This window comes from Lathyrus oleraceus, chromosome 4 (genome assembly GCF_024323335.1).
Source record: "Lathyrus oleraceus cultivar Zhongwan6 chromosome 4, CAAS_Psat_ZW6_1.0, whole genome shotgun sequence".
Lineage (NCBI taxonomy): Eukaryota > Viridiplantae > Streptophyta > Magnoliopsida > Fabales > Fabaceae > Lathyrus > Lathyrus oleraceus.
Window position 1 is genome coordinate 73,915,636 of NC_066582.1, and position 12,588 is coordinate 73,928,223.

Consider the following 12,588-nt stretch of genomic DNA (forward strand, 5'->3'; position numbering starts at 1 on the left):
GTCGAAGAGCTAGTGTAGTTGTTGAAATTATGTTAGCTTGTAGTTTAAGTTAGCATGTTGAATTAGGCTAGGTTGTTGGGCCAATTTTTTATTATGTTAGTTGAAAGTTAGGGTTTAATTTTCTTATAAATAACATACTCATCTTTCTGTATCTTCTGTAGTTTCTATTCTTTGACTAATGAAGGAAACTTCAAAGAAAGCTGAATCATTGATTGAATAATTTTTCTCACGAGATCTTTTCTGTTTCGTTGTTAAGTGACAAAGCACAGTCAAGCTCTGATACCAATTGAAGGTGAGAAAAATATACATAAGAAATGAGGGTTGAATTGTATATGGGGAAATTTATTTCTTTTCTTAAACCTGTTTCAGAACCTGAGATGTAAAGCTCAAATTCTGATCCAAGTAAGACTCTGAATCAGATTTGAGTCTGACTTTAGAGTTTGTTGCAAAGTGGAAATGCAAAAGTAAATAAAGAGACACATAATATATCATAGTTCCTCCCAATCTGAGAGTAGTTCATTCCCCTTGTAGCACGAGAGATTTTCACTATAATCAATAGATTGCAATTTTCTCAATCAAACTAGAAAGATAGTTTTGCTCAAGCCCTCAAGCAAGAGACTTTATTGGTTGGACAACCTGTTCAATCCAACGAAAAGAGACTTCATACTTAATCAACCCCTAAAACAGACTTCTTGCTTTGCTCTCTAGAATGACACTTCAATGCCCAATCTATCTAGAAAGAGACTTCTTGTTCGGCCCTTAAGCAAGAGACTTCAATGCTTAAACCCTAGGTTCAAGAATTCTTTGCTCAAGCACTCAGCAAGATACTTCGTTTGCTCAAACACTAAGTATGAGACTTTTACATATTCTAAATAGCAGTTTAGGATTAAAAAAAATACAAATGAACTTGATATTCTTATAATTGGTACACAGTTACAACACATATTTTGATGTCTTTAAGATTTCTAAGATTTAAAATGTTAAGAAATCTTAAGACCCTATTGTACAAGCTAACAGATATACAAAAGTGTTCTTGCTTGTATCAGATCATCTTTGTGTTGTATGGTTCTTGTTGACAACTTATTCAAAGACTTCCACTGTATTTGAATCTTTAGAATATTCCGAGTTTTCAACTAAAGTCAATGAACCCATATTGATCAACTTGACCAATCATCTTCAGCAACTTCTTCATATCATTGAACTTCCTTTTATATGACTAGGAAAATAGATGTTAGAGGATTTGAATCATCACGGGAAAGCTTGATGAATAAGTATGCCAAGAGAGACGTTAGAAACTAGCATCTGGTTTGAAGATTGTCCATTGAATAATAGCAACACTCTCAGTATCTTTCAAGGTACTAGATATCTACCAATAGGTAAAGCAGACTGAAGATGTCATACTGAAAATTTTGAAACAATTAAATTTTTTCAAAAGAAGAAGACAATTTAAAACAATTTCAAGCCTTTTCAAGAATCTGAAATAAATTATTTACTTCTTATGGTAAATCACTACCTTTTCAGTTTCCAATGAGTAATTATGATTCAATATGACATGCTTAATTAATGATTGGGTTTGAGGAAATTTCAAAGATCGGAAACTTAAATACGCAAAGTGTTTGATCTTTCGAATTTTTTTTGGTATAAATCACCACCGTTTCAGTTTCCAATGAGTAATTATTATCCATTATGGAATGCTTAATTAGTGATTGGGTTTGAGATTTTCAAAGATCCGAAACTTAAATACTCAAAGTGTTTGATCTTCCGAAATTTTTGTTATAAAAGCACACAACATGTTCAAGACAAATCACAAATCCATATTCACTCAACATACATCTGGTTCAAGATGAATACAAGTTCTGAATAATCTACTACTCCCATTGTTTCAGAGGCTCCTATAGTCTCTGAGGCAACTTCTGATCAGAGGGTTAAACCTTTTGAAGAAATTCCTTCAACCTCTCTTCCTCAGGCATTGAAGCCATAGAAGAAGATTAGTAAGAAGAAGAAGTCCAAGAGAAGAAGAAGATTAAGAGAAGTGATTCATTTCGATCCAAATGAAGAAGATGGATTGAGTTTAGATTGGGGAAACTTTTTCTATGCTTGGAGACTTAGGGATGATTAGGATTAATGTTATACACATCTTTTTGTAATCATTCCTTTAGTTCAATGAAGTTCGTTTCCCTTTTGCAGACCATTCTTTTAATCATAATTATTTCTTTTAATGTAAACTGATTAAAAAGTTCATAATTCATAAAGAAAAACAAAACACTTTTAACTTGATATTTCCTTTTCATTAGATTCGTTTGATACATCTTATTAACCATAGAAATTATTTTGGTTATACAATCAGAGGCTAAGAAATAATACATCAAATTAAACTAAGAATCATAACACACAAGTCTTAAGCAAAATAGAATTACAAAGGAATAAGCAAAAGAAGAAGAAATAAACAAATGATCCATCCTTGAAAACAAAAGTACTCCTTTTTTATATAATAACTTATATGATACATCTATTGATTGGAAATGTTATACGCAAGGGAAAGAAAGAAAAAAGAAAAACTAAGACGGGTTATAAAGATTGTCAAAGCTTGAGTGGAGGAAGAAGGAGATAGATTCTCCTTACGAAACAACATAATCTTCACCAGTAACTATTCATCCCAAGGTTAAATGAAACATCATCCAGATTTACAACCGTTCCTTGTTGAGAGAAGAGTTCACTCAGAACTCGTTCAGAAGGAACGAAGAGCATCTTTCTCTCAAGGAGAAGTCGTGTTATCTTCAGAAGGTTGAGAATTACTTGATGAAATTTCACGCTTACCCATGAGTGAAGGAGAAGCAGAAGATCATATTCAAAGACTCCCAATTTTTCAAGTGGGACTAGCCTTTCATTGATGCTCTCCAGTTGGTTTTTCATGCCAAGATTTGAGTTAGAGTTCATCTCAAGTTAGGACAGGAGCGAGAGATAGGAGTTTTTTAAAACCATGACAAGTTTTCACAACTGTGTCAACCAGGTTTGAGAGACAAGTTATAAAACAAGAATGAAAAACTTTGAATGAGATATGTCAGTTTAAATAGGAAATGAAAAGGCATAACTGATAGAGAAAAAGATTTAAGACAATTAGATTTTGAAAAGGCACAAAATATCTTTTGGAAAACCAACAAGTAAGATAAATAAGTACAAATAAAAAGTAAGAAATGAAAAAAGAGAGAGAGACCTTAGAGAATCCAAGGAGTAAAGCATTACTACTCTATAGATTCTTCCCAAATAGCTTCACAGCTAGCATAGCAATTTTCAGACACGTGGATTTTAAGAAAACATATGTCAAAATATTTTTCATTTAAAAAGTTAAAAGTAATCCTTATTCCTTTTCTGAGTCTCAGAGTCTTATTCATAAGCCACGTGTCATCAGAGACTTTTCAAGACTTTGATGAAACTGCTTTTGGTCAACATTAGTCTTTGACACTCCATATTCAAAATCAAGCCTTTAATAAGATTAGAAACCTTGTCTTAGAGAAGAATTAAGTCTTTAAAAGACAAAGGGTAAGACAAGAAAAACAACTCATTAATGAATTGACTTGAACAATAACACTTTCTGATCAAAACTTTTAAGCCCACAATGATTGGTTCTGAATAAAGAATAAGAATAAGGATATAAAGAATGCCGTAATTTAAATACTTTCCACTTGTTCTGAAAATTCTTAAGCAGACATATTATCTAAGATAGTTATGCATCGAGGAAATAGATACATGGACTAAAGTAAATATTATCTTAACCATAAAATTTGTCTAGATAAAAATAAGAAATTTAGACATATCTTAGTGTGAAACTCTGTGAGAGTTTATGGTTAGCTTTCTTTGAGGCAGAGTTTCAACTATTTTAAAACTTATTCCATCTAGTGTGGAACTTATTCCAACTAGTGTGAGACTTATTCCAACTTTCTTTTGTTCTTCATTTTTATTTTAGAAAACAGATGTCAAAATGTTTTTCATTTAAAAAGTTACAAGTAATCCTTATTCCTTTTCTGAGTCTCGGAGCCTTATGCTTTTAGAAGCCATGTCTCATCAGAGACTTTTCAAGACTTAGATGAAACTGCTTCTGTTCAGCATTAGTCTTCGATACTCCATATTCAGAATCAAGCTTTTTAATAAGATTAGAAACTCTTTCTTAGAGAAGAATTAAGTCTTTAAAAGATAAAGGGTAAGACAAGTAAAATAACTCATTAATGAATTGACTTGAACAACAACATTTTCTGATCAAAACTTTTGAGCCCACAATGTTTGGTTCTGAATAAAGAATAAGAACAAGGGTATAAAAAAGGCCACAATTTAAATATTTTCCACTTGTTCTGAAAATTCTTAAGCAGACATATTATCTAAGATAGTTATGCATAAAGAAAATAGATACATAGACTAAAGTAAATAATATTTTAACCACAAAAGTTATCTAGATAAAACTAAGGAATTTAGACATACCTTAGGGTAGCTTCTGAATAACTTTCGGTTCCAACAATGTTCTTACTGATGATAATAAGTCTTAAAGCACTCTTTTTGTTGGACCTAGTCATTTTCACCACAGTCTTGGAGTTCAGTAGTACTAGCAAGCATATTAATATTTTTCTTCTTTTCTCCAGACCCCAACTTTCCCTCCTCTTTCAGAGTTAGGATTTGGAACATATGTTTTCCTCTTGTTGTAGGTTGTAGTCATCCATTGTCCAAATATTAAGACATGTGCTCTATCTTTTCCTTTTAGCATATATGCAAATATAATTTTAGATTTTGGTACACACAAACTTATGGGTCCTTTTATTGTTAGTTATTCTAGGCGTTTCCTTATTATGTGTTCTTGCCTTAAAGTAATGTCTAGGCTCATTTCAGACTTTCTTTTTATAGAAATTTTGTCTTGGATAAGCTTTGACATTAGTTTCAGAATTTTTTCAAAAACTTAAATCCAGAAGTCTTAGGTACAAGTTTCCTTACAACCTTTGACTTCAAGGTCTTAGGTTCTAAATTCCTTTGACCTTTTGATCTTTGGATCATAATTGTTGGTTTCTTCAAAGTCACTAACTTTGAGATTTTAGGTTCTGACTTCTACAGAGCTTCTGATGGATTCAAAACTACGATACTTTCAGCAGCAGACACAAAATAGTTGTTAAGCCCTTTATCAGTATAGCTTAAAGAAGATGGTTATGAGGGTTTCTTTCATGTCAAGGTTTTGGAAACAAAACATTTTTTCATGAAAGCCCATACATTCTCCTTTTCTATTGCTTACTCCATAGATTTTGGATGCAAGCATAGTTATGTTAAGACCTATTATTAAGAAATCTTAAAGATCCATATCTTGCTCATTTAAAGATTCCTTGGAATTCTTTTTAGCTTTAGCAGCTAGATTTCTTTCCAATGTCTTAAAAGTTTCTTTAGAAGATTTCAATTCTTCTTTAAGAAAACCAAGTTTTTTCTTAACAGCCTTCATGTGTCGTTCCTTATCTTGACAATGGATCATGAGATCATGAATAAGATGAAAATAAGATAGGTTAGAATGTACCTTATCTTCCTCATCATATTCTGAGCCAGAACCTGACTCAGCTTCTGAATCAGAGAGTGTGAGAGCCATCAGTGCACGGTTGGCTTCTTCAGCTTCTCTGTCTGAATGTTCTTCATCATCAAGTTCATCTCATGTTTCCGTGAGACTTTTCTTGAAATTGATCTTGACACTTTCCTTCAGAAGGCTTCCCTTAATGGATCTGTCCTTTTGTAGGTCAAGACAATCATTTCTGGAATGACCAAGCATGTTGTAGTTGTAGCAGATATTTTGGTCATCTTCTCTGTTTTTGGAAGTGAAAACTTTGAAGTTAGAACTTCTACCAGATAATATCTTACTTCTCTTTGTTAGATGTTGAAACCTCTTAATGAAGAAGGAAATTTCCTCATGATCAGAGTCCTCATTTGACAAAGCACAGTCAGGCTCTGATACCAATTAAAAGTGAGAAAATATACACAAGAAATGGGGCTTGAATTGTGTATGGGTAAATTTACTTCTTTTTTTAAACCTGTTTCAGAACCTGAGATATAAAGCTCAGATTCTGATCCAAGTAAGAGTCTAAATCATATCAGAGTTTGACCTCAGAGTTTGTTGCAAAGCAAAATATAAATGCATAAGTAAATAAAGAGACACACAATACATCTTGGTTCCTCCTAATCTGGGAGTAGTCCATTCCCCTTGCAGTACAATATATTTTCACTATAATCAACAAATTACAATTTTCTCAATCAAACTAGAAAGAGACTTCTACTCAATACCTCAAGAAAGAGACTTCATTTTCTTTACAACCTGTTCAGGACATCCTGCTCAATCCCACGGAAAAAGAATTCATGCTCAATCAAATCCTGGAAGAGACTTCTTTCTCTAATCTCAAGAATGAGACTTCAATGCCCAATGTATCCGGAAAGAAACTTCCTGCTTTACCCCTAAGCATGAGACTTCAATGCTTAAACCATAGGTTCAAGACTTCTTTGCTCAAGCACTCAGCAAGAAACTTTTCTTGCTTAAACACTAATTTTGATACTTTTACATATTCTAAACATCAGTTTAGGATAGTAAATATAAATGCACTTGATATTCTTATCAGTGGTGCACAGTTACAACACAGATTTTGATGTCTTTAAGATTTCTAAGATAAACAATGTTAAGAAATCTTAAGACTCTATTGTACAAGCTAACATATATACAAATGTGCTCTTGCGTGTATCATATCCTCTTTGTGTTGTGTGGTTCTTGTTGACATCTTATTCATAGACTTCCACTGTATTTGAATCTTTAGCACATCCAGAGTTTTCAACCAAAGTCAACGAACCCGTATTGATCAACTTAACCAATCATCTTTAGCAACTTCTTCACATCCTTGAACTTCCTTTTATAGGACTAGGAAAATAGTCGTTGGAGGATTTGAATCATAAAAGGCAAGATTGGTGGAGAAGTATGCCAAGAGAGACATTGGAAACTAGCATCTAGTTTGAAGCTTTGTCTAGTGAATAATAACAACGATCTCAATACCTTTCAAGGTACTAGATATCTACCAAAGGGTAGAGCAGACTGAAGATGTCATATATTTGTTTCTTGAGCCTTGCAAAGCGAAACCCTAGTATACTTTGTCCATAGTTATGGGGCTTTGATATGACAAGACTGCTTTGGTACAGTGTACGAATAAGATTCCCGTTAGCCTTTCAGAATCTGAGTTGTCATTAGAAGTTGGGTCGACACCAGAGTCTGGAACTATATAGTCTAATGCCTTCAGATGCTGATGAACTACTACATATTCTAATCAATCAGAATCTGAGTCACTTCTTTAAGGAACATAGTCTTTTGATAGGTTTGAACCTTTGATATAGTTTGACTTCAAAATCTGCACACTTTAATAACTATTAGCAAACCCTATTGTTCTTTAAATACATTGTTTTCATCAAAACCTTTTAAGAGCATGAACACATCTTGTTCCAACATCCTTCCTTATTCTCTCTTCCGACTCTCCTTTTTTTTTGTTATGAGGTACTGAGTGCAAATGAAGCTTAACTTTACCAGCGATGCTAGAGGCTTGAAGTCTAGGGTGAGTGTTGTTATTATATTCTTTAATGTGAAGAGCAACAATTTTAGGGTTTTCTATTTGTAAATCATGGCTGACCAATTTGTACACTTAGGTTTTATTTTTATACTGTAAAATTAGTTTATATGTTTAATGCTTGAATTGTTATATTAGGAAGTTTTGCATATGATTTATTCAGTTTAAGAAAACAATTGTATTAGGTTTGATTCTGCTTTACAACTTTAGGAACAAGTTTGTGGATTTGGAAATTCAAGTTGTAACAACAACTGTGTAGTGAGAAAAAGATTTATTTTCATTTTGGCTTTTTGATGCGATTTGTTTCCTTTCTTATGCGTTTCCTGTGTTTTTTTTTTACTTTGTTGACTCGGTTGACTAAAAATAAAATAACAAAAATAAAAATGATGAGGTAAATAAAAAATAAAAAACATTTTTCTTTAATGTGAAATTGAATCAATAATCCATTTTTATATCACTTTGAGTTGTCTTTCTCTTTTCTTCTCTCTTTTCTTTTACTTTGTGATTTTCTTGTTAATTAAAAAACCGACCATACTTTATTTTATAGGGACCGCTTTCACTACAATTATGCAGTATGATTTTCATGACATGCATTTTTTGTTTAAAGTTACCTTCTAATACAATTTCATTTAAACTACAATCGCATAATAAACATTATTGGATTCTAAGTGGACCAAAGTTATTCAAGCATCAAATATGAGATTATATAATTCACATAACTCATACCACCATCATGACCTTTGTCCAATCTACATATTATTCATGTGACAAGTTGTTCTCCTTTTACGTCACCAAAACCTCAAATTCACCGCAATTACTATCATTGCTACCTTCATTCCAAATTCCTTAGTAAATAAAGATAGTAGTTGTGTGATCCCCTACATTAAAGAATAATGAAGAACAAGTTAGAAAGTAACAAATCTCTAAAGCACAAACATTGATTTATTAAATATTAAATCAAGGAGAATTGAATGCATCACATGGATCAAATGAAATGCTAACATGTTTGAAAATCCAATTTAATGATTCTCGAGTGCATATCTTCATCGTTATAGATAAATTTCTCCATAGATTATGTAAAGTTATAAGAAAGTAACTACATTACAAAATTTATTGACATAGATAGTCTATAGAATATTAAACTAAGAGAACAAAAGTGGTGTCGTAATGATTGTAAGTCATGCACAAATTTGACAATGATAATGCAAGATGAATTCAGGTATGAAAGATTGATGGAAGATGATTATAGGAATAAAGGAATATGGAGTGCAAAGGAGTGATCTATTTATATGGAGATATGTTGGCCTAAGGTGTGTTGAAAAGTGTCATATGCAATAAATGAGTATAGGAATACAAAAGTGAAAAATAGAGGAAAGTTTTTAAGGTTAGGATTTTCTTATGTGCTTGGAGTCTATCTTCAATTTTTATATACAAAGATAAGCTAATTTTTGAAAATTATAATTTTTTTATTTGCACAAAAATTTGGAATGCATTTCTATCACAAATTTTAAAATATGTGTTTTTTAAATAAATTGCTTAAAATATGAAAATTTGTTTTTTTAAATAGTTTTTTAAATATGAAAAAAAGTTGAGTAAATATTGTAGAGCTAAACTTTTGTAAACTCTCTTTTTGGTTGTTGTAGATTCCTGAACTGATTTTGTAAAAACTCAAATATAATTTTAGTGGAATTTAAAAAAATAAATTATAGGGACATGAGTAGGCGGTTAGGCCGAAAATATATTAATATCTTATGCATTCTCTTTAGGATTTAATTAAAATACACTGACAGTGTAAAAGCATTTTAAACCGTCAATTAATTCTAGACGTTGGATATTGAAATAAGTTTGACTTTTATTTTAAAAATCTATAAAATAATGCAAACGAGTGATGTTGATGAATCGACGGTGTAAATCTTTTTATACTGAGAGTGTATAATAATTAATCTCTTCTTTTTAACTCTTATCATTTTATTTTTCTATTAATTATTTTATTTCCGCTGCGTATATCACGTCATCTATTTTTTTTTCTTTCTATCTTATTTATATTATCTAACATAAAAGTTTTTAAAACTAAAAGCTTTATGAATTAATCATGAGTTTTGAAAATCAAAATATCTTAGAATGTTTTCTAAATAAAATATTTAATTACGATGAAAGAACAAAATAAATCATTAATATTTTCTTAGACTGACATTGTGTTAGGTTAGCCATGCTCAACTCAATGACTTCTGGTTGGCCTCATCTTTGTCTCATGCAAAAAATATAGACGTAAAAGATTGTCCAGTACATGATATCAAGTCGAGTTACCTGGTCCAACTTACTGTTATGCATGCATGTAGTACATTTGAATTTTGGATTACAACTGACTAGTTTCCCTCATTCGGGCCAACATTCTAGCCACCCAAATCCTTCTTTTTTTGCTTTCACTCAACTGTTTTAGGTGATATTCCATGGTAATAGTTGTATAACTTGTATAGTCAAACATTATAATGGATCAAGTAATTATTTATTTATATTGCATAATTATAGTACTATTATACACTAGTGTTTTTAATAAGTAAATTTAAGTCTAGTTTTTGAGTCATGCTAAGTTAACAAATATTAGTTTTTTTATTTGTAATATAATTTATTTTAAATAATTGAGTTATATTTTAATATTATAATAAAAATGCTAGAATCAACAAATTATGCTACCCTTGTTTTAAGATTCACTTAATTAAATATATGGTTTAAAATGTTGTAATCAATTTTTTTAATATTTTTTTAAAAGGAAAGTTATTAAAAAGTAATTCTCATGTCAATATCATTTCATATTAAATTAATTCGGTCTTAATTCATTTATAAATGATAGAATTTGTTCAAATTTAAGAATGCGTTGGGATATCAAAATGACTCAATCGAAATTTAAGACAAGCTTAAAATTGGTTATAAATCATCATCTTTTGACTCTAAGATTTATCCATAATTTTAAATGATTAAATAGTGGATGCATGCATAAGTTATTTAATGGATGAATTAGATGGATAATAAGTTAACTGAGTCAAATTATCAAACTTTTTTATAAAGTCTTTATTCTTCCCATGTTGTTTTATCAATTTAGTAATTTATATAGATGACAACACTTGAAGTTGAACTCTAAACATCTCTAAGATGTGTCTTTGCACATGTATAATATTTTCAAAGATATCAAGAAAAATATATGGCTTAAAATTTTATATAGTTAAATATTTGATCTCTTTTTAAAGGTTTATATTGTTTCTCTTAAGTTTGAGTATTGTTCTGCTCTGGAATCAAATGATGAACAAAGATGATGAACTTACAATTTCTTACAACGATTTAAATCTTCTTATGTGATGGAGAATGAGTTGATCTACAAGGTTAACACTCAAATAGTTAAGTCATTAAAAAAGTGAGAAATGAGATTTGAATGTGAAAGGATTTGAAAAGCTAAGAAATAGTGTGATCTCTTATTTAAATAGAAGAATTAATTAGCAACCAAACGCATGGGAAGGGGTATGAGATGCGATCAATCATCACATAAATTTGGACGGGTGTGATGGGATTCACAGAAGAGTTCACCAGCTTGGTGGAGAAAATGAAATCACATGTTCTGTTACAAACGTGGTCATTCACCAATATTGGGCTTTTGCGCTATTGAGCCATGTGAGCGACCCAAAATAGTTGCCCCAAGGTCTTGTCTTTGGCCTACATAGCGAGGTTTTGCAGGATGTATCTTTGTTTGGGTATGGAATCTGATACGTGGAGATTTTGATGTGATATCTTCGTTCTTGGGAATAATCCCATTAAATTCCTTTCTTGTACGATACAGCGCGATGATAGGAGTGGGCAACATGTCTCCTTACTATAGCTAGTGATAATGCTCCTCCTTTCCTTAGGGTACATACGTATTTTTTTAATCCTTTTGGGCAAATCCCCACCATTGATAGTATGCAATGATCACACGCTCCTTAGTGTTCGAAAAGGATTTAAAATGCTTGCGAAGCGTCACTTTTCTTTTTTTTATTTTTATTGACTTATAAAGAAAAGTGTTTTTCTTTCTTCATCGTCCCATTTTGGAAAAGTTTTCTAATGAGCATTGGATCAAGCTATAGAATATTCGCTCAGTAGTTTTGTCTTTTGTCTTTGCATGTTTAATTGTTCTTTCTCCTTAGTTCTAATATTTTAACTTCCTACTTTTTCCCTTGTTCTATAACTTTTACGGTTTTTGGAATGTTGAATGATTGAGATTTGTTTCCTTACTGCATCACACATGCATTTTTTCTATTACATCATATTTAATCATGGTTATAGTGTTAACTTTGACTAAGAAGGCCAATAAAGATATTTCAGGGGATTGGGTAAATTCAAAGATATTAGAGATTGCTTTCACCTTTGTTCATGGAGACGTTTTTGACCAAGCGGTAACCGACATGGGTCTAGTAAACGACTTTGGTGTGTTTCCTCGGGACGAAGATAAGATGATCCGCAATCAATACGATGGGTGTGTGATCTCTTTTGATGAATGCATGTTCTCTTTCATAGTGCATTACTTCCCTTTTAATGAGTTTGAAATTGGCATATTGAACCATCTACTTATAACCCTTTTATAGTTACATCTAGTGAGCTCGTCATTTGTTAAAGGTTTTAAATATTGGTGTGAATATAAGGGGAGGAAGCCGATAATGACGTTGTTTTTTAATCTTTTCAAGATCCAAAATAGTTTCAACTCTGTGAGAGTTTATGGTCTTCTTTATTTGAGGCATAATTTCAACTATTTTGAAACTTATTCCAACTAGTGTGAAACATTTTAAGGAACACTTTTTCACGGTGACTCCTCTTAACAAGGATGTTCATGCAAAAGTTTAGCGTCTAGGGTTTGGCGTTTCATTTATGTGCACAAATATCCTTTGCAAGTATTAGACTCAAATCCATTACTTGGTAGGAGTTGGAATATACTACTACCGAGAGGGGGACC